This window comes from Schistocerca gregaria, chromosome 6, assembly GCF_023897955.1.
Source record: "Schistocerca gregaria isolate iqSchGreg1 chromosome 6, iqSchGreg1.2, whole genome shotgun sequence".
NCBI lineage: Eukaryota > Metazoa > Arthropoda > Insecta > Orthoptera > Acrididae > Schistocerca > Schistocerca gregaria.
The window spans coordinates 40,424,018-40,446,427 of record NC_064925.1 but is presented as its reverse complement, the minus strand read 5'-3'; the positions used below and the strand labels follow the sequence as shown (position 1 = coordinate 40,446,427).

Below are 22,410 nucleotides of genomic sequence, written 5' to 3'. Positions count from 1 at the left end.
TGGTCGGAAGGTGTCAGCTCAGGCAATCACCCCTCCCTGGGCCTGGCCTTTACCAGGGGGTACGTGCGTGCCTTACTTGTCTACCCAGGGCGGGGAATTACGCGTTACCCTGTCACTGGCTACGCATGCGAACGCGTGGGTCGGCCTTCAGGCACGCACAGGGAGGAAGGAAGAAGAGGAAAAAGAAAAGAGAGAGGGAAAGAAAGGACATACTGTCTCAAACGCCGAAGCGGAGACCAGAGGAGGAGAAGAAGGCAAGGAGAAGAAGGCAAGGAGAAGAAGGCAAGGAGAAGAAGGCAAGGAGAAGAGTAAGCAAGACAGCGAGATGGAGAAGAACAAAGAAAGGAACCAACCAAAGGCAGGAAGAAACCAGAAGAAGTGAAAAACCAAAATGAATACAAATATTGGTCATGAAACCGTCCGTCTCCGGACGCAGGCGCTAACTACCCCCATGAGGGGGGAGGGACTCCTATTAGTCGCCTCTTACGACAGGCAGGAATACCTCAGGCCTATTCTAACCCCCGGACCTGCAGGGGGGGTCTGATGCAGAGTCAAGGGTAACCGCAGCCAAGGTCTCCGTGTTGATACTACATCCTGCTGCAAATGTCACCAAACTGTTCATGCAGATGGTTGTCATCTTGCTGACTCAGGGATTGCGATGTGGCTGCACGATCCATTATAGCAATGCTGATAAGATGCCTGTCATCTCGACTGCTAGTGATACAAGGCTGTTGGGATCCAGCATGGTGTTCCGTATTACACTCCAGAACCTACAGATTCCATATACTGCTAACAGTCATTGAATCTCAACCATCGGGAGCAGCAATGTCGCGATATGATAAATCGCATTCACAACAGGCTACAATCTGACCTTTATCAAAGTTGGAAATGTGATGGTACGCATTTCTCCTCTTTACACGAGGCACCACAACGATGTTTCGCCAGGCAACACCGGTCAACTGCTGTTTGTATATGAGAAATCGTTTGGAAACTTTCCTCATGTCAGCACGTTTTAGGTGTTTCCACCGGTGCCAATCTTGTGTGAATGCCCTGAAAAGCTAATCATTTGCATATCACAGCATCTTCTTCTTGTTGGTTAAATTTCGAGTCTGTAGCATTCATCTTTCTGGTGTAGCAATTTTAATGGCCAGTAGTGTAAATACTTGAAGCTTGGTAGCCCTTTAGGTGATTTTTAAACATCCTATAGAAATTCTTGGTGTGATTTTTAACAAAGCTGTTTTGTATGTCAAGAAGTTTACACTTCCCAAAAGACCATTTAGCACCCTATGCACTTTGAATTCATGAAAGTGTTCAGTCTCCCAAGAACATTTCCCTTTTTCCTTTCTTTTGTTCTTTCTGCAGTTGCTTTTTCACAGGTTTCATTCCACCAGACTATCTTCATTTTTGTTGTTACAATACATTCTTCACTGCCCTATTGATTGCTTTGGATAATTCTTCCCATTTTCCTGAGTTTTCTATTTTAATTTCTTCTCAAAAATGTTGTGATGTCTCTCTTATGATGTTGAGCCTCTCTTTGTTATATTTAATCAATTTTTTCTGTCTCTTGTGGTTTTTATTAGGGAGAAGTTACAGTTTAATTTGTCATGTAATGATCAGAGGCAAATTCCCTGTTTCTTGTTACTTCCACATTCATAATGTCTTTAGTATTGTTTTGAGAAATAGCCACTTGATCTCACTGCAGTGCCTCTAGTATTATATTTGGAGATATCCATGTTTTTGCTTTCCTTGGCAATTATTTTTGAAAGAAGTTGACATAAACTTCAACTGAAATGTTTTATGAAGATTAGTAAGTCCTGAGGCATTTTTGTTCCTTCTTTTATGGGATGGATATTCTCATAAAATACCCTAGTGGCATCACAAAATTTGCTTTTGTAGCTTTTGATAATTTTTCTTCCAAAAGTTATCAAATGCTGCAACTTCAATCATATTTTTCTTATCATCGTCATTAATTGGAATGTGCCAATTAAAAGGTATACTGTTTATTTTTGCATTTCACTGTGAGAAGTGTGTCTTTCTGAATGAGGCTGAAATTGTCAGATTATATTCAAACTTTTTATGAATATATAGGATAGTACCAGGTATTGGCATACCTTTTATAATGTTTGTTGCTGGTTTCTTCTCAAAACAGTTTGTGGTTTCCAGAATGAGATTTTCACTCTGCAGCGGAGTGTGCGCTGATAAGAAACTTCCTGGCAGATTAAAACTGTGTGCCCGACCGAGACTCGAACTCGGGACAGGCGTGAGTCATGCTTCGGTAGCTCAGTTGGTAGAGCACTTGCCCGTGGAAGGCAAAGGTCCCGAGTTCGAGTCTCGGTCGGGCACACAGTTTTAATCTGCCAGGAAGTTTCATATCAGTGCACACTCCGCTGCAGAGTGGATATCTCATTCTGGAAACATCCCCCAGGCTGTGGCTAAACCACATCTCCGCTATATCCTTTCTTTCAGGAGTGCTAGTTCTGCAAGTTTCGCAGAAGAGCTTCTGTAAAGTTTGGAAGGTAGGAGACAAGATACTGGCAGAAGTAAGGCTGTGATTACCGGGCGTAAGTAGTGCTTCAGTAGCTCAGCTGGTAGAGCACTTGCCCGCAAAAGACAAAGGTCCCGAGTTCGAGTCTCGGTCGGGCACACAGTTTTAATCTGCCAGGAAGTTTCATTTTGTGGTTCGTTTGAGAATTTAAATTTCTTCCTGTTTACCAAATTTTAGTTTTGAGTTCACATTCAAGGTGCATGTGAAGATTTTCCTTTTGAACTTGAGTTTGGAAGACTACGAAGGATGCTCTGACTCATCCTTCCTGCTGTCTTTGTTGTTGTTGTTGGTGATGATGATGATTGTTATTATTATTATTATATAGGTAAACAGATGAGTTTTAGGACTAACTATTTCATGTACCAAATGATTTGTATCTTTGATTTACACCACAAGGCACTTCTTTGTCGACATTCAACAAAATATCTCTGATTTCCAACAGTGGCTGTTTTCAAGTAGCTAAAAAATTTTAATTTTTAATAATTCCTTTTGAGCTAAATTATTTTGGAAACTTAAGACTGCCACCATGTACAAAAAATTTCAGACTATCAGTTATCAGAATTTTAGAAAAGTGTGATAGTGTACAGGAATAAGTGGTGTCATGAAATAGTATCTGAAGTAATTAATGACTTTTGAACTACATAAATAATGTATAAATAATTACTTCTTCAGTGTCCATAATAACTGGTCTAGAAAACTGTCTAGGTTGTTGTTTCTTAACGTTAAAATGCTTAACGTGTATTTTTGGTTATTAATGAATGTACAGTATACTGAAATTGTATCTTTCATGAACTAATTAACAATACTGGAAAACATTGTCACAAAAATATCGAGAGTTGAAGAAAGTACAAATAGTGAACCATATCTCCACAGACACACATCTAGACATTGTTTAAGGTTACCTAAGTAATTTGGTATAAGGGCACACAGTATACAGCAGCTTGTCACACAGTAACAATGTAATTATAATTGATTTAGTTTGTTACCCATATCACAATTGTTTCTACTAAAAAGTTTTTCAGTAATGGAAGAGTTTAAATATGCAAACATCAAAAAACAAAATGCAGTTTAATGCCACTACACATTGATGAAATTGTGAGGTGGTGGCCTTTGCTGTGGGAATAGCTCAGCACCGTGTAATCATTCCACTGCATTCAGTGAACCTGTGCGGATATTGCAAATCGGCCAATTCTAAGTGAGCTATGTTATCCACAGTTCTGTGGGTCACTGTTCATGTAGAACTATAAGGTGTGGAAGAACAATCTTGAGACAGAACTGAGCAGCACTGAATGCAAGCTCAAAGATGATGAGCAAGAGAGGCATTACGTTGCTATCAGTAACTACTGTTAATGAATGGAACAGATTTGTTTCCAAACACAAGACATGGCAGACACCATTGATATTCATGGTGCTGTGCTGATGTACTCAGTACATATAAAGTGCTGAAAGTGCACCTAGATCTATTAATCATTGGCCTAGTTCTTTGAAACCTTCACCAGAAACAGCATTAGAAGGACTTGTACCTTCAGCACATATGGCTACACACTTTGTTGTTATACTGTTGTTTAATATGTTCAGTATCACTAAAATAGCTGTGTCAATGTGGGTTTTCCTACAAATGCATTTCTTTAAATGAGTAGTTCCTGACTGGAAAAACAGTAATGCAAAACAGTATATATACATAGTTGACTTGCTGTTTTCATTCACAACCAATCAAAATGTATTCCAAACTTCACTGTTCAGATCCTCCCAATTTAATTAATCAGTGTGTGCGTATTGTACCAGTCTTTTTCACAGCATTTTTTTCTCATGTTGCCAGATTACTTGCAAACAAATGAGAAGACAGGGATGGCTGTAGTTAAGCACTGTAGATACATTCAACATGTTTGGAATGAACCATTATCCAGGGCTGACAACAAAAATTTGACTTATACTTGAATATGGAATTGATACAACTCAATAGTGGCAGTGATAATTTCTTCTGTACTGGGATTTGGACAGAGATTTCTCACTTTACATGATTGGTCACCTTTATCGCTCTTGCTGACAGAGCATGTTTCCTATCTAACGCCAATCTCCATATGACAGACACTACAGCATGTTGAACCCTGTATGTTGTTCTTCTTTGCTTGCAGGTCTACTGTATTTCTGTGGAATAGCAGACAACATAGTGCATCTGGGCTGAAAGGCAAATATGGCATTAGGCACCTGTATTTATAAAGGTTTGTGTCTGTTGTTATGGATGTGTGACCAAAAGAACAGGCACCATATCTATAAATTATCTAGGTTTGTCACATTTTCTGTGCTTGGCTGTGACACATTGTGTGGGCAAACTATAAATTTAGCCTGTGGTCACATAATCTCACATTTTGTGCTCGCTTGTTTAGTTGTGGAAGACTAAACATCTGTCTCACTCCTCTGCCAACCACAGCGTCTGTTTCATGTCCTTTTTCCACCTAACACTACAGCCAGATGTGTTGCAGTGTAGTTATTTAGTCAAATGACAAATTATCTTCTATACCTTACATTCTATACTTCCCTGAAACTCTTTTATAATTACTTTAAAATTCATAATTGATGTCTTTACTACATCACATTTTTATAAACATCTTACTATATTACTTCTGATTTAACAAGTTATTCTTTCCCTTAAAAACACACACACACACACACACACACACACACACACACACACACACACACACACACACACACACACACACACAAAACTGCTGTGATAGCTGTCCAGTGCTGAATGTGCATATTGTCCCCTGACATACATCAACACATACAAAATAGAAATAAATCTAATGAAAAATATCTGTACACATATGTATGATATGTTGTTCAATATCATTATTTTCATAGTGTAATCATAATATTATAAAAAAGTGATTTACTGTTTAGAGGGCATAGGTCTGTGCATCACTCCCCTGAAGTGTCATGTGTAAGCACAGTTCATAAAATTTCTGTCCCAGAGGACAATGCCGAAAGCTTTCTTTCTTTCTTTCTTTCTTTCTTTCTTTCAGTTCTACAAACATTTAATGAACATTACACAGTACTGTCAAATATATGCTTATGCTTCTGCAGTTAGCATTTTCTAAAGTGCAATAAGGGGAGAAAACGTTGACGAGGAGGACTGGCATGTTGTATGACATGCACAGGACGCATGTCATTGTTGGCACTAAGATGATGGCAGGTAAAGTAAACATAGGGTTTCGCAAACTGAATCCGGCCATCAGATTGCCATGGAGGAGAGAATAATTTGTCACTTCACTCCAAAACCCTAGCTTCCAGTTGTCCACTATCCAGCGGATACTGCGCATTACATGAACTTCAGCATTGCTTAAGCTCAAGAACAGGAATGTGCAGTATTCAGAAGCTGCTCAGCCATGTAATCAGGACTGCTGAGAGTGAGGACTGGCCATGGAGTGTGATATATGGCTGGACTCTAACTAGAAATATAGCAACCCAATTTTATTGACAATATAATGTACTTGGTCTGGCTCTGAGAAGCTGCAAAATCTACCATTTCTTCTGTACGAAAAGAACAAATTGTGTGTATGTTGAAATATTAAAAAATGTCTGTGCTGCTGTGACATGTCATCACTGAAAAAAAATATTTCTAGTTTCATTGGCCAGTTGTGGTTGTCAACTGTGCACAATGTCATCCAGATTCCATATCTTAGACAAGTACTCACATCCTGCAATAAAACTAATTTTTTAAGACAGGCCAAAGATATTTTAACATTTCAACATGATCTTGTGAAAGGCTATGAAGCTGAGATCATGACTGTGTAAAACAAATGAATAATTAATAGTAAAGTGATGGAAATTTCTTTACAGAAGTGGACAAAGAGATATTAGTGGTCAGTGGAACAGTGGGAGTAAAGGAAGAGGAGAGATAAACGAAGAAAGAGAGATAGGAGGCAGTGTAGACAAAACAAAAAATGTGTGTGAACACAATACACAGGCTCTGTGGATGATGGAGGGGTTGAGTCTCGACCCTCAAAGATCAGTGGGCTTGAACACATGGTTGTCAGAGGGCAAATTTTGAATGGAAATTTTACACACAAGTGCTTAAGAGGAAAAATAACTTGGATGCCGCAGAATTTTTGGACTGTTGTGGAGACAGTGGGAGTATCACAGAAAGACAAAAGGAGACAGTGTAATTGAGAGAGGTGACAGTGGCAGTGGGATATACTGTAAATCAGTGGGAGAAAATGAGAAAGTGGTAGAGAGACAGAGACAGAGACATAGACAGTGACAGTGAGAAGGAGGTACTGAGTGTGAAGGCTTCACTACAGACAGACACCAGGTAAAAATTTAGAAAATTGTGTGTTAAAATAGTGGATATGTTCAATAGACCAAAATGTTTGGAGAGGAAGGAAGAATGTAGACTGAGGCAGCTGGTTCCCCAATCTTATGTCAGTATTTCAAAGAGGAACATACTCGTATTTTAAGTACTCCAACAGGAGCATTTATCTGCTGGTTTATCCTATGGTACTATTTTTGCAAGAGATAGTGCTGCCAAAATTAGAGCAAATTAACAGTTCTTTGAGGTGCAGTAGGTTCATTCAAAGAATGTGATAGTATACGAACACGTATCATCAATCCACTATTAACAGTACTAACTTGTGTTGTGTGTTACATGCAATGGTATCCTGTATTGCAGAACATTGAAGTTTGTCACCTTCCCATTGGATAGAGGTCAGGAATGTAAACATTACTTACCAATAATACAGTTTCTGCTAATGCTTCGTTTTCTGTGCAAAATCCAGTGCTCACCACCCTGATTTTAGATGCTTTTGCTTCAACTGCATTTCATCCCACAGAAAAAATGTTTCCTGATATTGGTATCTTCCATGAAATTTGTTTACTTCATTTCAGGCATTAAAATACAGAACAATGTTCTTCTATGAAAGTAAGGAAATACAGGATTCCCAATTACAGAACTGACACAGCAAGTTATATTTGCTGCCTCATAATATTATATTCTCCAAACAGATTTTCTGAAATCATATTTGTGGAACTCCACATACATTTTCAGTTAGAATTTGAGTACATTGTGCTATCTACAAACTTAAATAACATTTATAAATATGTTTGCAATTTTCATTGTATTTAATTACAATAACTTCACTGAAGGAAAACTAGCATATCTGTGATGAGCTCTTGCTAACTTCACTCTATAAATTTCACATTTGTTTTGCAGTAAAGTACTCCAAGCCCTTTCATCACATCCCAGTATAAGTGCAAGGGTTGGAACTTATAGTGGCAACACTGATGTGGAGACACTAATAATTTACGTTCCTCAGAGGCAGACCATCAATGCACAGTATTACTCTTCATTTTTGGAGCATAACCTGTGACAAGCTTTGCCAAAGAAGCAGCGACACTTTCTGTACAACCTAGCCATCATTTTGCACCACATGCACAGGCACATAGAGTGCAAGTTGTGGCTGCTCTGTTCAGTCGATGGAACTCGGATATACTGTAGCATCGACCATACTCCCCTGTCTCAAACCCTTGTGACTTTGATTTGATTCTGAAGTTGAAGGAACCACTTTGTGGCATTCACTTCATAACTGTTACAGAGATTAGACAGGCAATAGACCACTCCATTTCTACATCAACAGAACAGGCTCTGCCAACTGTGTACTATGCCTTACACATAGCTGGCAACAGGTGATACATGATGCTGGTGACTACTTGGAAGGTCAGGTGAAAATGCGCAAGTCTTTTGTATCAATTGTAAATAAATAGTTGCCACTATTTAACATTGTGTTATTAAAAAATGTTTAATTTCATGACCTCCATCTTTTGAGAAAACTAGAAAGAGCTATTATGCTGTGTCTTGTATAATGCGTTACTACAATCAGAATTATTCTGAATGTAGTAAAACAAAAAAGTCGTAAACCATATCTCCAGTTTCCTACAGTGGTTTGGAAAGGACACACACACACACACACACTGGATAAATTGTGGAATGTGTGAAGGTTAAATATGGTGACAAAGAATACTAGCACCATGATGCCTTCATGTAGTAGGAGTCAGAAGGAATCATAATAAATGGGTGTGAAAAGTAGTGGTGATAAGTTTTCAGGAAATGTTTTGTATAAAGTTTTCACTGTCTCATATTGGGTTCAGGTAATATTGTCAATAATGACATAAAATATATTTATCTCGAAAAAATACGTTCCTGATTTCACCAAGAAATAATTTTGTTTCGTTAATGCACACCAGAGGTTGTACTGAATTTCAAGGCGAGCATAAGGGAACAATTGACAGGAATGGGGGAAAGAAACACAGTAGAAGAAGACTGGGTAGCTCTGAGGGATGAAGTCGTGAAGGCAGCAGAGGATAAAGTAGGTAAAAAGACCAGGGCTGCTAGAAATCCTTGGGTAACAGAATAAATACTGAATTTAATTGATGAAAGGAGAAAATATAAAAATGCAGTAAATGAAGCAGGCAAAAAGGAACACAAACGTCTCAAAAATGAGAACGACAGGAAGTGCAAAATGGCTAAGCAGGGATGGCTAGAGGACAAATGTAAGGATGTAGAAGCTTATCTCACTAGGGGTAAGATAGATACTGCCTACAGGAAAATTAAACAGATCTTTGGAGAGAAAAGAACCACGTGTATAAATATCAAGAGCTCAGTTGGCAACCCAGTTCTAAGCAAAGAAGGGAAGGCAGAAAGGTGGAAAGAGTATATAGAAGGTTTATACAAGGGCAGTGTACTTGAGGACAATATTATGGAAATGGAAGAGGCTGTAGATGAAGACGAAATGGGAGATAAGATACTGCATGAAGAGTTTGACAGAGCACTGAAAGACCTGAGTCGAAACAAGGCACCCGGAGTAGACAACATTCCATTAGAACTACTGACGGCCTTGGGAGAGCCTGTCGTGACAAAACTCTACCAGCTGGTGAGCAAGATGTATGAGACAGGCGAAATACCCTCAGACTTCAAGAAGAATATAATAATTCCAATCCCAAAGAAAGCAAGTGTTGACAGATGTGAAAATTACCGAACTACCAGTTTAATAAGTCACAGCTGCAAAATACTAACGCAAATTCTTTACAGACGAATGGAAAAACTGGTAGAGGCGGACCTCAGGGAGGATCAGTTTGGATTCCATAGAAATGTTGGAACACATGAGGCGATACTGACCTTACGACTTATCTTAGAAGAAAGATTAAGAAAAGGCAAACCTACATTTCTAGCTTTTGTAGACTTGGAGAAAGCTTTTGACAATGTTGACTGGAATACTCTCTTTCAAATTCTGAAGGTGGCAGGGGTAAAATACAGGGAGCGAAAGGCTGTTTACAATTTGTACAGAAACCAGATGGCAGTCATAAGAGTCGAGGGACATGAAAGGGAAGCAGTGGTTGGGAAGGGAGTGAGACAAGGTTGTAGCCTCTCCCCGATGTTATTCAATCTGTATATTGAGCAAGTAGTAAAGGAAACAAAAGAAAAATTTGGAGTAGGTATTAAAATTCATGGAGAAGAAGTAAAAACTTTGAGGTTAGCCGATGACATTGTAATTCTGTCAGAGATGGCAAAGGACTTGGAAGAGCAGTTGAATGGAATGGACAGTGTCTTGAAAGGAGGATATAAGATGAACATCAACAAAAGCAAAACGAGGATAATGGAATGCAGTCAAATTAATTCGGGTGATGCTGAGGGATTTAGATTAGGAAATGAGACACTTAAAGTAGTAAAGGAGTATTGCTATTTAGGAAGTAAAATAACTGATGATGGTCGAAGTAGAGAGGATATAAAATGTAGCAATGGCAAGGAAAGCATTTCTGAAGAAGAGAAAGTTGTTAACATCGAATATAGATTTATGTATCGGGAAGTCATTTCTGAAAGTATTTGTTTGGAGTGTAGCCATGTATGGAAGTGAAACATGGACGATAACTAGTTTGGACAAGAAGAGAATAGAAGCTTTCGAAATGTGGTGCTACAGAAGAATGCTGAAGATAAGGTGGATAGATCATGTAACTAATGAGGAGGTATTGAATAGGATTGGGGAGAAGAGAAGTTTGTGGCACAACTTGAATAGAAGAAGGGATCAGTTGGTAGGACATGTTTTGAGGCATCAAGGGATCACAAATTTAGCATTGGAGGGCAGCGTGGAGGGTAAAAATCATAGAGGGAGACCAAGAGATGAATACGCTAAGCAGATTCAGAAGGATGTAGGTTGCAGTAGGTACTGGGAGATCAAGAAGCTTGCACAGGATAGAGTAGCATGGAGAGCTGCATCAAACCAGTCTCAGAACTGAAGACAACAACAACAACAACAACAACAACAACAACAATGCACACCTAATGTAATTCAGGATTGATAGGAATTGCACTTGCTACAACTTTAGATCAGGTGGAAGGGTTCCCAAGTTTCTATAAAGATACTGAAATTCACTTAATAAGATCTGAATGTCTTACCTCAACATCAGTGGTAATGTTTTGAGTTTCTAGTAATTAGCTTCTCCACTCAGTTGATGCCAATGTCTTTAGCTAAACAGATGCCATGATCAAACACCTGAATCATCTCACATAGACCACCCCACACCACATGATGTTTCAGCTGAGAAATTTAGCTTACTGAGAGTTTAAACAGCAATGACAAGTGTACATAAGTGAGCATCAATTGGTATTGCAGTGTCAAATTGAGCATTCTGGTGAGTATCAGATATGGAATACAGTGTTTCAGAGTTCCCTAATATTGTGAACTGCTACTGAACTGGTTTTAAATGTCAAATCTATCCAAATGAGGTATATGGTAATGGCAACACTCACCACATAAGATTAAGAAAAGCACATGGAGAAAATTTCACAAGAGGATTTCATTGAAGTAAACGTCAGAGCAACTTCATATGATCCTCTAATATTACTTCCCTCGCCATAACAATGTCTTCCCCCCAGGGCGCTTGCCACTCTTTGCCGGGTTTGTGCTTGGCGACCACGGGGCCCCAGCCTTAACAGTGTCTTTTTTCCCTTCTATTCTGCATGTGTATCGTCTTGCTGTTCTTTGCACCCTCCCTTGGGGAACATTTCTTCGGTATTACTGGGAATGGTGCACATTGCTTGTTGCTGACATAAGAACCGTCTCACCATTGTTTTTCATTTCCTTTTCCTTTCTTTGTTTCCGTCCCCCTCTCATTCCTCTGCTTCAGCTTTTGAGGTTAATTTTTTTCTTCCTCCTCTTTGTGTGCTCCTGATGGCTAGCACATGAATCCGATATGTAACAGGTGACTGGATAATGCGTAATTTCCAGATCGACAGGCAGGGTTTGCACATAAACCCTGGTACAGGCCTGGCCCAGGGAGGGGTGATTGCCTGAGTTGCAACCTTCCCAATTTGCTGATTGGCCCATGTGTGAAGTTTCGGGAGGTGTGACCTGAGGTGAAATCAATCGCTTGAGGTGCGTGCACTCCCTTGTGAAGGTAGCCCCCAGTTTGAAGGAGCATGCTATTGGAGACACTGGCAGATTCAGGATTTTCTTGCAATGAGCCAGTCATCTTCACAATCTGTGTCTACAAAACCTAGATGGAATGAGGCTAAGGATTCAGACTTTTCCAGCTGCACCACGGTACCTTGCAGTCTCTCATACTGAAGACTGTCAGCCCTTTGCCATGTTAAATCTGTTCATAAGGTTGTTTATGCAAATTGTTGGCCCTGTGAATCCTGCTCTCATTTATGGAATGGCACTTTGCTTTTAGAGACTAATTCTGATTTTGAAGAACAAAAATTGCTTCCGCCTCACTTCTCCACAGCTAACCTGTTCATGGCCAGGCCCATAGAACTCTGAATTCTTCCCATAGTGCTATTTACACTAGGCTGCTCAGTGGTCTGACAGAGGCCAAAATCCAATCTTACCTCTCTGATCAAGTTATCGTAGCTATCCATTGGCCAATAAAAAATTTAGATACCTCCTTTGTACCCACCCACATTCTTTTTCTCACCTTTGACATAGTGGTGCTTCTATCAAAGATCAAATCAGGCTATGAAATTATCAGAGTCCGACCGTACGTTCAAAACTTGATGCTATGCTACCAGAGTCATTGTTTCATACACATTAGAATGTCTTGGCAACACCCAGCCAAATGTGTAACCTGTGGTAGGGATGTGCATGAGGGCAATTGTCTGCCCTCTTCTCCCCACTGTATAAACTGCAATGGTGGCCATGCCACCACCTCTCTGGATTGTCCCATGTATCTTGGTGTGTGGGCTGTCTGGGAGAGGTCCAGCCCATGAACATCTAGGGAAGTAATTCCAGTAGTGGTTTCCCATTGCCTTCCACTGTCCTCCACATCCTGTCAGCTTGCTGACCAAGTTTACCACTGCGGTTGGTTACCCAAATTTCCACTGGGTTGCTCAGCTTAACAGGACCATGATGTGTAGGTAGGATTGTGGAGAATTGAGGTGAGAGAGGCTAAGAGAACACTCTTGTTGAGTTCTTGTATTTGCATCTCACCCCCATTTTTAGCCAGGGTCACAAGGTTTGTAGCAGTGATACCCACAGGTAATCACCCAAGCCCACCAAAGAATGACAGATAAATGTCCACAGTGTCTAGTACACATACTAGAGCATCGCATGGTATTTTATCTACTCCACAACCATAGCAAAAAATGAAAAAGAAAACCACTTCAGTGTGCGGCCCAAAATACAAAGGGCAAAAGTTATTTTGAAGTCTTTTTGAATAGAAAAAGGAACATCAGCAAACTCATACGGTTTGCAGCAAAATCCAAAATATGTGCCAAGCAAAGTAACAAAACACCTTGACTTTGAGAGAACCTGCTTAGAAAACCAACCAGGACCTAATGGAACCAAAGTGAGAGGAGCAGGAAATTTAAAGATTTGTTGCTTTAATTCTACATGAATTTAGTATTCATTAAGTAAGGGCCACGTGATGAATAACTCTGTTATTTACACCGAAAAAACTATGAAGTTCATAATTCACCTTTTCTACCCATTAGAGAGAGACAGAAATTGACTGGATAATACCATAGGAGGATTGCCATGAATTCCTAAATTAAAGAGTCACAATGTACTGGCCTCTAAGTTCATTACTTTGTAATGTCAACAGTTACAGAGGGATACATTGCTGCTCATTGTAATCATTACACATGGCTTACTACAGAAATGTTGTACAAACATGGAGATAAACATAACATACCCAATTTCAATGGCTGCTTCACAACCCAGGCAATCTGTGGTGTCCCATACACTGCCAGCTTCTTTGAACTCTGAGGACTGGAATTATCCTTAAAACACACTCTCTGCTCCTGAAACCATTCCTGCCTCAACCTACAGTAACCTACTGCCCCCCTTATACTGCCAAACAGCTCCCTCCCACCCTCTCCTCATTGTCCTATCATGTCCTCCCAAGCCACATCCAAACTGTGCATAGCTCTCTGCAAGTGGACCAACCAGTTCCTTCTCCTTTTATGTGCTCCTCGCCTCTCTCCTTTCCTTTCCTCTCCTTTCTGCTCAGTTTTTTTCCCTTCCTCCCTCCCTCCCTCTCCCCCTCTCTCCCGATTCAACACCAGATAGCCTCATCTGCCACCTCTAGTCCCTGCACATTCAGCTAAGTTGCACTGTTTCCTCCTCTACAACCTGTGCCACACTGTCCCTCTACCTGCCATGCTCCACTATGGATTGTTAGTTCTGTTTAATATGTTGGTCTGGCCTGAGCAGCCATTGATATTCTGTGGTGGTGGTGGTGTAGCTTCTTTTCCAGTAATTGTAGTGGCAACTGCCTGTAACACTAGTTTGTTCTTGTAACATCTTTGAATATGGCCTTGATGTGCTGGTCCCACGAACAGCTGAAATCATGGGGAAACTACTGCCATTCCTTTTTCTGGTTGCTGTGTAGCTCTACTGTGTGACTTTACCCATCAACCCCCAATTTATTTTTAGTCAATATATAGTCTGTATTTTTGGGTATCTGTGTCCTCGCAAAAAGGCACCAGTAACACTTTTTATCATGATGACCTCACTGTTGGGCACCCAAGAGATTCACACACACGAGGGGGCCAGCGTAAGTGTTTAAACTCAAGTGTGTTTCTAGAGTCACTGGGCAGCAATTGCGGATGTGTGGAGTGTCGCATTTACCTGCTGGAATTGCTGAAGTCTGTTGGAACGCACAACACACAATGACAATGGACATGAATGGATGCAAGTGATCAGCCAGGATTCTTAAGTACATGTCACCTGTCGATCATATCTAGACATATTAGGGGTGTCCGTCCCTGGTAGCTGAGTGGCCAGTTCGACAGAATATCATACCTTATGGCCAGGGTTCGATTCCCAGCTGCATCAGGGATTTTCTCTGCCCAGGGACTGGATGTTGTGCTCTCCTTAAGTTTATAATTTCATCCCCATCAACACGCAAGTCACCAGAGTGGGGCAACTCGCAAGAATTGCATCATACTAACTGTCTATCTTATGGGAGGCCCTAGCTATGTGGCATTTCCTTATCAGGTGTCCAGTATCACTCAAACTCCACATGCCCCACACCATTACAGAGCTTCCACATCCTGTCATGTAGGGTCTATTGATTCGTCAGGTTGTCTCCATACCTATACACTTTCATCCAGTTGATACAGCTTGAGATGACTCAGCCAACAAGGCAACAAGTTTCCAGTCAACAGTCCAAGACCAATGTTGAAGTGCAATTACTGATGTAGACATAGGATGGATTTTCACTTTTATATACCTTGTTTAACACAAACCAAACATCATGGTAAAGAACAGAAACAGTAAAACTAATGATTCACAGCATCATCCAGTCACTCGCCTCATTAAGTGAATTGTTGCAACTAAATAGTTGATTACATTCCAACAGGTCTCATCTGTCACAAGAGCCAAACTATTAGTTTACTTTCCATTACCATGCTTGTGTATGACCCAGTACAATGCAGACATTGTGAAGTTAAGGTCCACAAACAATTGTGTGGCCAAAAATGTCCAATTTCTTCACAGGATTTACAAAATTGTTCAGGTCAACATGGTTTGTCTTGAACGAGAGTTCTAGCATACTGTATATAATGTGGATGCATGTGCAATTATTTACAAACAAATTAACAACAGACTAATTGCTCCAAAAGGGAACACTGAGAAAGGGAAGATCAGGAAGATGGTGGTGAGGCGATCAGTCTTGTGATGGACCATCATAGCAACAATAGTTTGGGGCACAGAGGAGTGAAGATATCAGGGGAGGGCTTTGAACACCAGCAAGGCACTAATTACTAGTGACAAACATAACAAATAAGCATAGATGAACAAATACACCTTTGGCTGCCATCACTCATGCCCTGGGTACAAATCAAACTGCTAGTGTCTGCTTCACTGTGATATCCTTTTAGTGCTGATGGTGACTGGATGATTGTAACTGAGGTATTGTCAAATGTGATTGACTTACATACAACAAATAGCATATTTATCAAGTTTTGATTTCGCTCACATCATGCTGATAAAGTTGAAAACAATTAAACAAATTTTCTTGCCCAAATGGCCTGACCTCTAGCGTAGGCTGTGCAGGATTCAGCAAACATCTGAAGTATGCAGATGAATTGACATTCCATCAATGCAGGTCATGTATCTGGAACATTTAGGTGTCTTCCATTCACACAACTACTATTAATTGGTAGGAACAGGTATTGTTAAAGCTATACAAATTCATCTCAAGGTTCCCCTTTTGGGTACGGGGGAATTCCTGCATGTCATAGGAGATGACTAAAAGGAGTCTCAAATGCTTCTGCCTATATTTGACGGTCCCCTCTGGTGTTTGAACTCCATATTTCAAAATTCTCCTGAAGAAAGAACCAACTGGGGAATGGCACCTTACATGGTGGTAGAGTTTTGTCAAGACTGGCTCTCCCAAGGCCGTCAGTAGTTCTAATGGACTGTTGTCTACTCCTGGGGCCTTGTTTCGAATCAGCGGAAGCAAATCCCAAATTGCCATTTAATTGAAACTTCCGCAGCGTGTTCTTCAACCCTGGTGCGGAATGAAGCCTCTCCTTAATCCTTTAATGCAGCGATAGTCGTGAAGAGGGGCAGCACTGTTGCTGCTGATGCGATGAGAGAGTTGTACGTCGCCCAGACCCGCGGCTGTCTGCGTGGTGCTCGCGCTTCAGCCCTCCCTGCGCCGAGCCGCAGGTCGCTACACCGACACCAGTAACCACGCAAATCCTGCGGCGCCCACTCCCAACGTCCACGGAGGAGCGAGAGTTTAATTACAAGCACCCTGTGTAATGGACGCGGTACGGAGTGCCGTTGCCGCCAACGACACAGGAGACCGTACTGCTCGCAGCTGGGGTAGATAGGTGAGTGGGTGGCTGGATGCAGTGGGTAGGCGCCTGTGCTTTCCTTCCTGCAAACGACGCGCAGATTCACTGAGCTCAGGCGGAAGCTTGCGAGAGCGACGACTTTCGCTGCGAGCAGCCGGAGCAGTGAAAACACGGCGGCGCCTCAGCGAGCAGGGGGCGTGAAAGCAGAGGGCCGACCGTGTGCTCTCCACACACAGGTACCTGACAGAAGCAGTTCACGGCGGGAGGGAACCTCTGTGGTACACAGTCACTGTAAACAAACTTCTACACCAACAGCGGCTGCTGCGTAGCAATAACTGCAAAGCAAAGCGAGGGGCTGTAGACAGACAAGTGATGCACGAAAGGCTCTCAAGAGGGCATGTGTTCGGCAGAATGTTATCGAAAAATCTCTCACAAAACGCAAAGAAATTCTGGTCATACGTTAAGGCTGCCAGTGGCACCGTATTACTCTCTGTTCACTCACGAATGACACAAAAAATGAAACTCAAGGTAGCAAACCAAAAGCTGAACTACTGAACTCCGTTTCCAAATGTACCGAGATACAGATGTGCTGCTCCAGTTTAATCTTTACTCCAAGCACGACTGAAAAGATCAGACGTATCGCTATCAGTGTCAGTGGCGTTGAGAAACAACTGAAATTTCTTCGTCTGAAGAACGGCATCCGTGTCAGACACTATATAGAATTTGGAGCTGAGGTGCCTCTCATTTTAATCGTAATATACCACGGAGCCCTTGAACAAAAAAACTGTATCCAACTTCTTCCTTTCTGACATGACGCCCTGAAAGTCACGTATCGAGGCAGTCACGAAAATGCAGTATTACTTAACTTCCGAAAAGCATTTGACGCAACGATTATTATCGAAAGTACAGTCGTATCGGATGTCGAGCGAGGATGCAACACGTTTTCTAGGGACATGTGTCGGTACCCTTACAGTTCATGTTGCATATCAATGACATTACACACGGTATTAACAGTAACCTCATACATTTCGCAGACGATGTACTCTACACTGAAGCGCCAGAGAAACTGGTATAGGCATGCGTATTCAAATAGAGAGATATGTAAACAGGTACAATACGGTGCTGCTGTCGGCAATGCGTGTATAAGACAACAGTGTCTGGCGCAGGTGCTAAATCGGTTACTGCTATTAAAATGGCAGGTTATAAGTTGTAAGTGAGTTTGAACGTGGTGTTATAGTGGGCGCATGAGCGATGGGAAACAGCGTCTCCGAGGTAGCGATGAAGTGGGATTTTTCCGTACGATCATTTCACGAGTGTACCGTGAATATCCGGCAGCATTGAAATCTGCAGCAATTTGCGGAGTGGTTGCACTTCTGTCTTCAGTCGTCGTTGGTCCCGTTCTTGCAGGATCTTTATCCGGCTGCAGATTTCAATTCTGCCGAGCGCATGCCCTCATACAACGTTACACCCTAATATATTCGCCGAGTTTGTGGGACCTGTACCAGATATGACTAACTGGGGAAGCGTCACGGAGCTGCTGATAGAAATGAACTGGTCGACGCTTGAAGAGAGAGACAAACCATTGCGGGAAAGCCTAGTTTCAGAAAACGTCTTAAATGAACGTACTACAACATCCTACGTATCGCTACAGTAGGGTTTGCGAGGGTGTGACTTATTACAGTGCGCACAGAGGCGTTCAGGTGATCATTCTTCCTGCGCTCCTTGTGTGAGTGGAAAGGGAAGAGGACCTAATAGCTGGTACAATGCGAAGTACCCTCTGCCATCCACTTCACAGTACTTGGCGGAGTGTGGACCTAGATGTAGGTGTAGTGTAGGCCATTGTAACCTCCCAACAGATTATTTCCGTAACCTGGGAATAAAAATCTGACTAACCTCCCAATGAAAATGTGACTCATATGCAACCTTTCAATAATTAACTGACTGTAAATCTAAGCTGGTAAATCTGGACGTCAGCAATGCTGCGTCATGGCCCTGAAAAGTCATTCTGAATAAACCGAAAATTCTTACCTCAATTATGTCGCCGGATGACGCCTATATATCTGCTCCTATAAGAAATTTTTCTGGCACAGCTCAGTGCAATGCTGGCCACTAAGATTTTGTTATGTATTAAAAACAATCGATTTTATTTACTATAGTTGGCATGACTATGGATAGGAGAAATTCATCTGAATTTAAAGTTTTTACTAATGACTGTCAATAGTTATCTTTATAAGGAAGATTATTATTGAAAATTATTTACATGTGTCTTTGATATAACAATAGTATAAAATGAGTTGCAAATTACATATGCGCGCGGCAATAAGTAATAATAATTTTTGCTTTTACCTTATACTACACCGCTCAGGCACCGCCATCGTTATCCACGGCCGGCCTGGGTAATTCCATACAGGACACAAGTGTTCCCTATGAGCTACACAACCAGGCAACTGCTCTCGAAGAGCGACCTCACCCAACAGCCCGACTGCGAGCTACTACTACTACTGCTGCTGCCGACACTGCTCTCTGGTCTGCGATTCTATTGTAGCTTACATGTCGCAGGCAGCGCGTGAGCAATCCATTGAAGTTACATCTGCTCGAGTGCGCTAGCAATAAATTCCTTAGTCATGGACCTCTTACCCCATTCTGTTTTTCTTTTCGCGAACGGGGTGAGTGGGAAAACCACAGTCTGTTTAAAGCTGAAAGCGGTCTCATCCCTCGTAAGCTATCTTCGTGGCCTTTGTGAGAGACTGGTGACGATGACAGCGGAATTATCACTCTGTGGTCCTGGAACGCCGGGTCTCGAAATGTTACCGGTTTTCTGGCCTGTTCCGTCCGGGCAACAACCTAGCGACGTAACGGCTTCTCGAACCAGCATCCTATACAAGCAAAAGCAAACCAATGCGACTTTGTCTGCAGTTACTCGTATCTTAGACAACTGGGTAATGCACGGCTCTACTAAAGAAAAGAAGTGCTCTATAATGTCGTATGGTCTGAGTCGCTCGCGTCTACTTTCATGTCGAGCAACTAAATCGTTGCAAATAATTGCCTGTAGCTGTGATCACACAGTCGAATAGTTTATGCACTAGCTGTAACTGCGAATTAATAAAATGCCAAAAAATGTTAAATAAAAGATTAATGAAAAATTAATTACAGACATTAGAGGGAACCCTTTTTACTAATGTAGAAGATGCCACACAATCTGTCGAGTAATTTTTGTTCATGAAAGTATATTTACAATAAACAGAAAGTGGTCCCACGATAAACATTATAATACAGACAGCATAAATCTTACTAAATGCTGTGAAGTCGCGTCGAGGCCTTTATGAGAATGGTGACAGATTCCCCAAACTAAATAGTCATCCAATATGTGCAAAAAAACTAAGTCCGTTTCACAATCTCAGTCAACAAAATATTCGCCATCTAAAAATAATTCAGAGTTCAGAATGGCGATTTACACAGTAACACACAAGAGGTATCAAATGGAAACTCACGCTCTGTTTAACTTCTGAAGCGACTGCCGATTGCATTACGGGATTGAGAATAAAGTATTGCAGCGGCCGTCCACCGCCCCTAATGTCACCTGAAAGACCGAATAACACACGTTACCACAGGCAGATGTGCCTTCTTCCCAATCTGAAGAATCGCTACTTCGAGTGCATCACTTAAAATATGTCTGACGGAGCACTGCTGGAGTCAACTGGAGACACTGTTTAATTCTCATTGGCTGAAGGGCATCCCTACGAAAAATATATGATTCTTACGTCCTACAGCCATGATGTGACACAGCTTGACCAGTTTCTGCACTAAACTAGTATATTGCAACAATATTTAAATAAGAAAAATGTTATAAACACGTGGATACACTCAGACCATTCACAACAAATATAAAAAAGGTTTGTTTACAAATGAATGAGTTTTAACAAGAGCGCACTGGCTCAAGAATGCTACGACAACAAAATATAAATACTTGTTTAAACAATATTTAACGTCAGCTTGATTGAAGCGGCGTCTTGTACTCTTTTCAATGGTGGTGTCTGCTGACACATGCGATGACTTATTAAGTTAAGCCGGTTTTTAATATTAATTGTGATCAACAGTTAAATAAAGTTACTGGAACAGTATCAAAATATTGATTAGCTAAGTGCAAGATATGAGTTATCCATGCTGCATTCAGTTGCTGTGTTATTGTCGAGGAGACAATGTTCTGACAAACATTTGCGTAATGAAGAAGAAATAAAACGTAATAAATTGATGAATAAATTACGTCCAGGCGACTAGCTTTCGGGAATGATAGGTGCAGTGCATTGCTATCCGAGACATCGTTAGTTGAAATTGCATACAGCGTTTAAAAGTTGTTAATCCTGAAGTTCATTCTGAAAATATTTAATCGCCGTAAAGCGTTACACGTAAATGTGGCACGTTAGCTTGTTGGCATGGCACATTAAGTTGCACCAAATCTGACGTCCTTACATAACAATATAATAGCTGTCAGAACAGTAGTGTAAGAATCTTTGTTGTGGTGTATGAAGCATCATGTACCTCCTAGCAGATGGCAAACAATATTAGCGTAAATTGATTCTAAATCTAATACAAGTTATAAAATTACGACATATTAACTAAATGCCCAAACAAACGCAAATCATATAAATTGAAAGACATTTTGCTCCTAAAAGTACTTGGCGCTATTGTGTTCATTTGGCAGCAATTTTTTTTTGCCATTTTATCGTAGCACTTCAATGTCACGATTTCGCACATAGCGCACGGTCGGTATTTTTGAGTCAAAATTTAGGCCGTTTGCAGTCCCGCCGACTCTGCAGAAACACGTGACTCCAAGGGCCACACATTGCACTGAAACGTGCGGCCATCCGCAACTACCGCCCGTGTTGAACGGCAATAGCTGTCGCAAGACGACTGTTGTGTAGTTACCAGCAGTCATATCATTTCCCGAACCACCGTAGTTCAGGCCCTGAACGCCCTCGCCAGTAGAATCGATAAATTCACAAACAGGATAGCTAAGCTGAAACTGATTTATAGCTTTGGAAAAAATACATTTTATTCAGTTCGATATTTCTAACACTCCATCCAGTTTCCTGATAGGAAATTTGTCCGACACCATAAGTCAGCTATCATTTCTCACCATTTTGCCACATTTAATCTGAAACTTCGAAAACTGAAATAACCCTGTGGAGAATTTTCCAGCTGAATTTTTAACCCAGTTACAGGTGATCAAATACTCATCAATATTTACACTATAATAAAATTTATCCCCGGAACTGATTCTCATAAACATGTTCTAGACCCTTCCAAAATGACATCTACTGTAGAATTAACCCCACGAAATAGACCTCGAAAAACATTGCTTTTACTTTTAGATAATTAGATTTCCTACTTCCAGGACCAGTTAAACCTATAATAAAGGTCTGATGTCCTCCACGCACGAAATTTTGTGCAGACAATAATTATAATTAAACTAGATATACAGTATGTCAAGTAAGTAACTTGTCCAAAATACTGCAAATAACGCAATTACATAACTCCTTGAAATTTCCCTTGTTCTGCCTTT

General features: G+C 41.0%; 1 non-coding gene across 1 annotated transcript; it reads left to right on the top strand.

Moving 5' to 3' along the window:
• Positions 1 to 2,268: 2,268 nt before the first annotated feature.
• Positions 2,269 to 2,343, top strand: Trnap-ugg (transfer RNA proline (anticodon UGG)). The gene has a single exon. It is a non-coding gene; the product is annotated as a tRNA-Pro (tRNA).
• Positions 2,344 to 22,410: the final 20,067 nt, after the last annotated feature.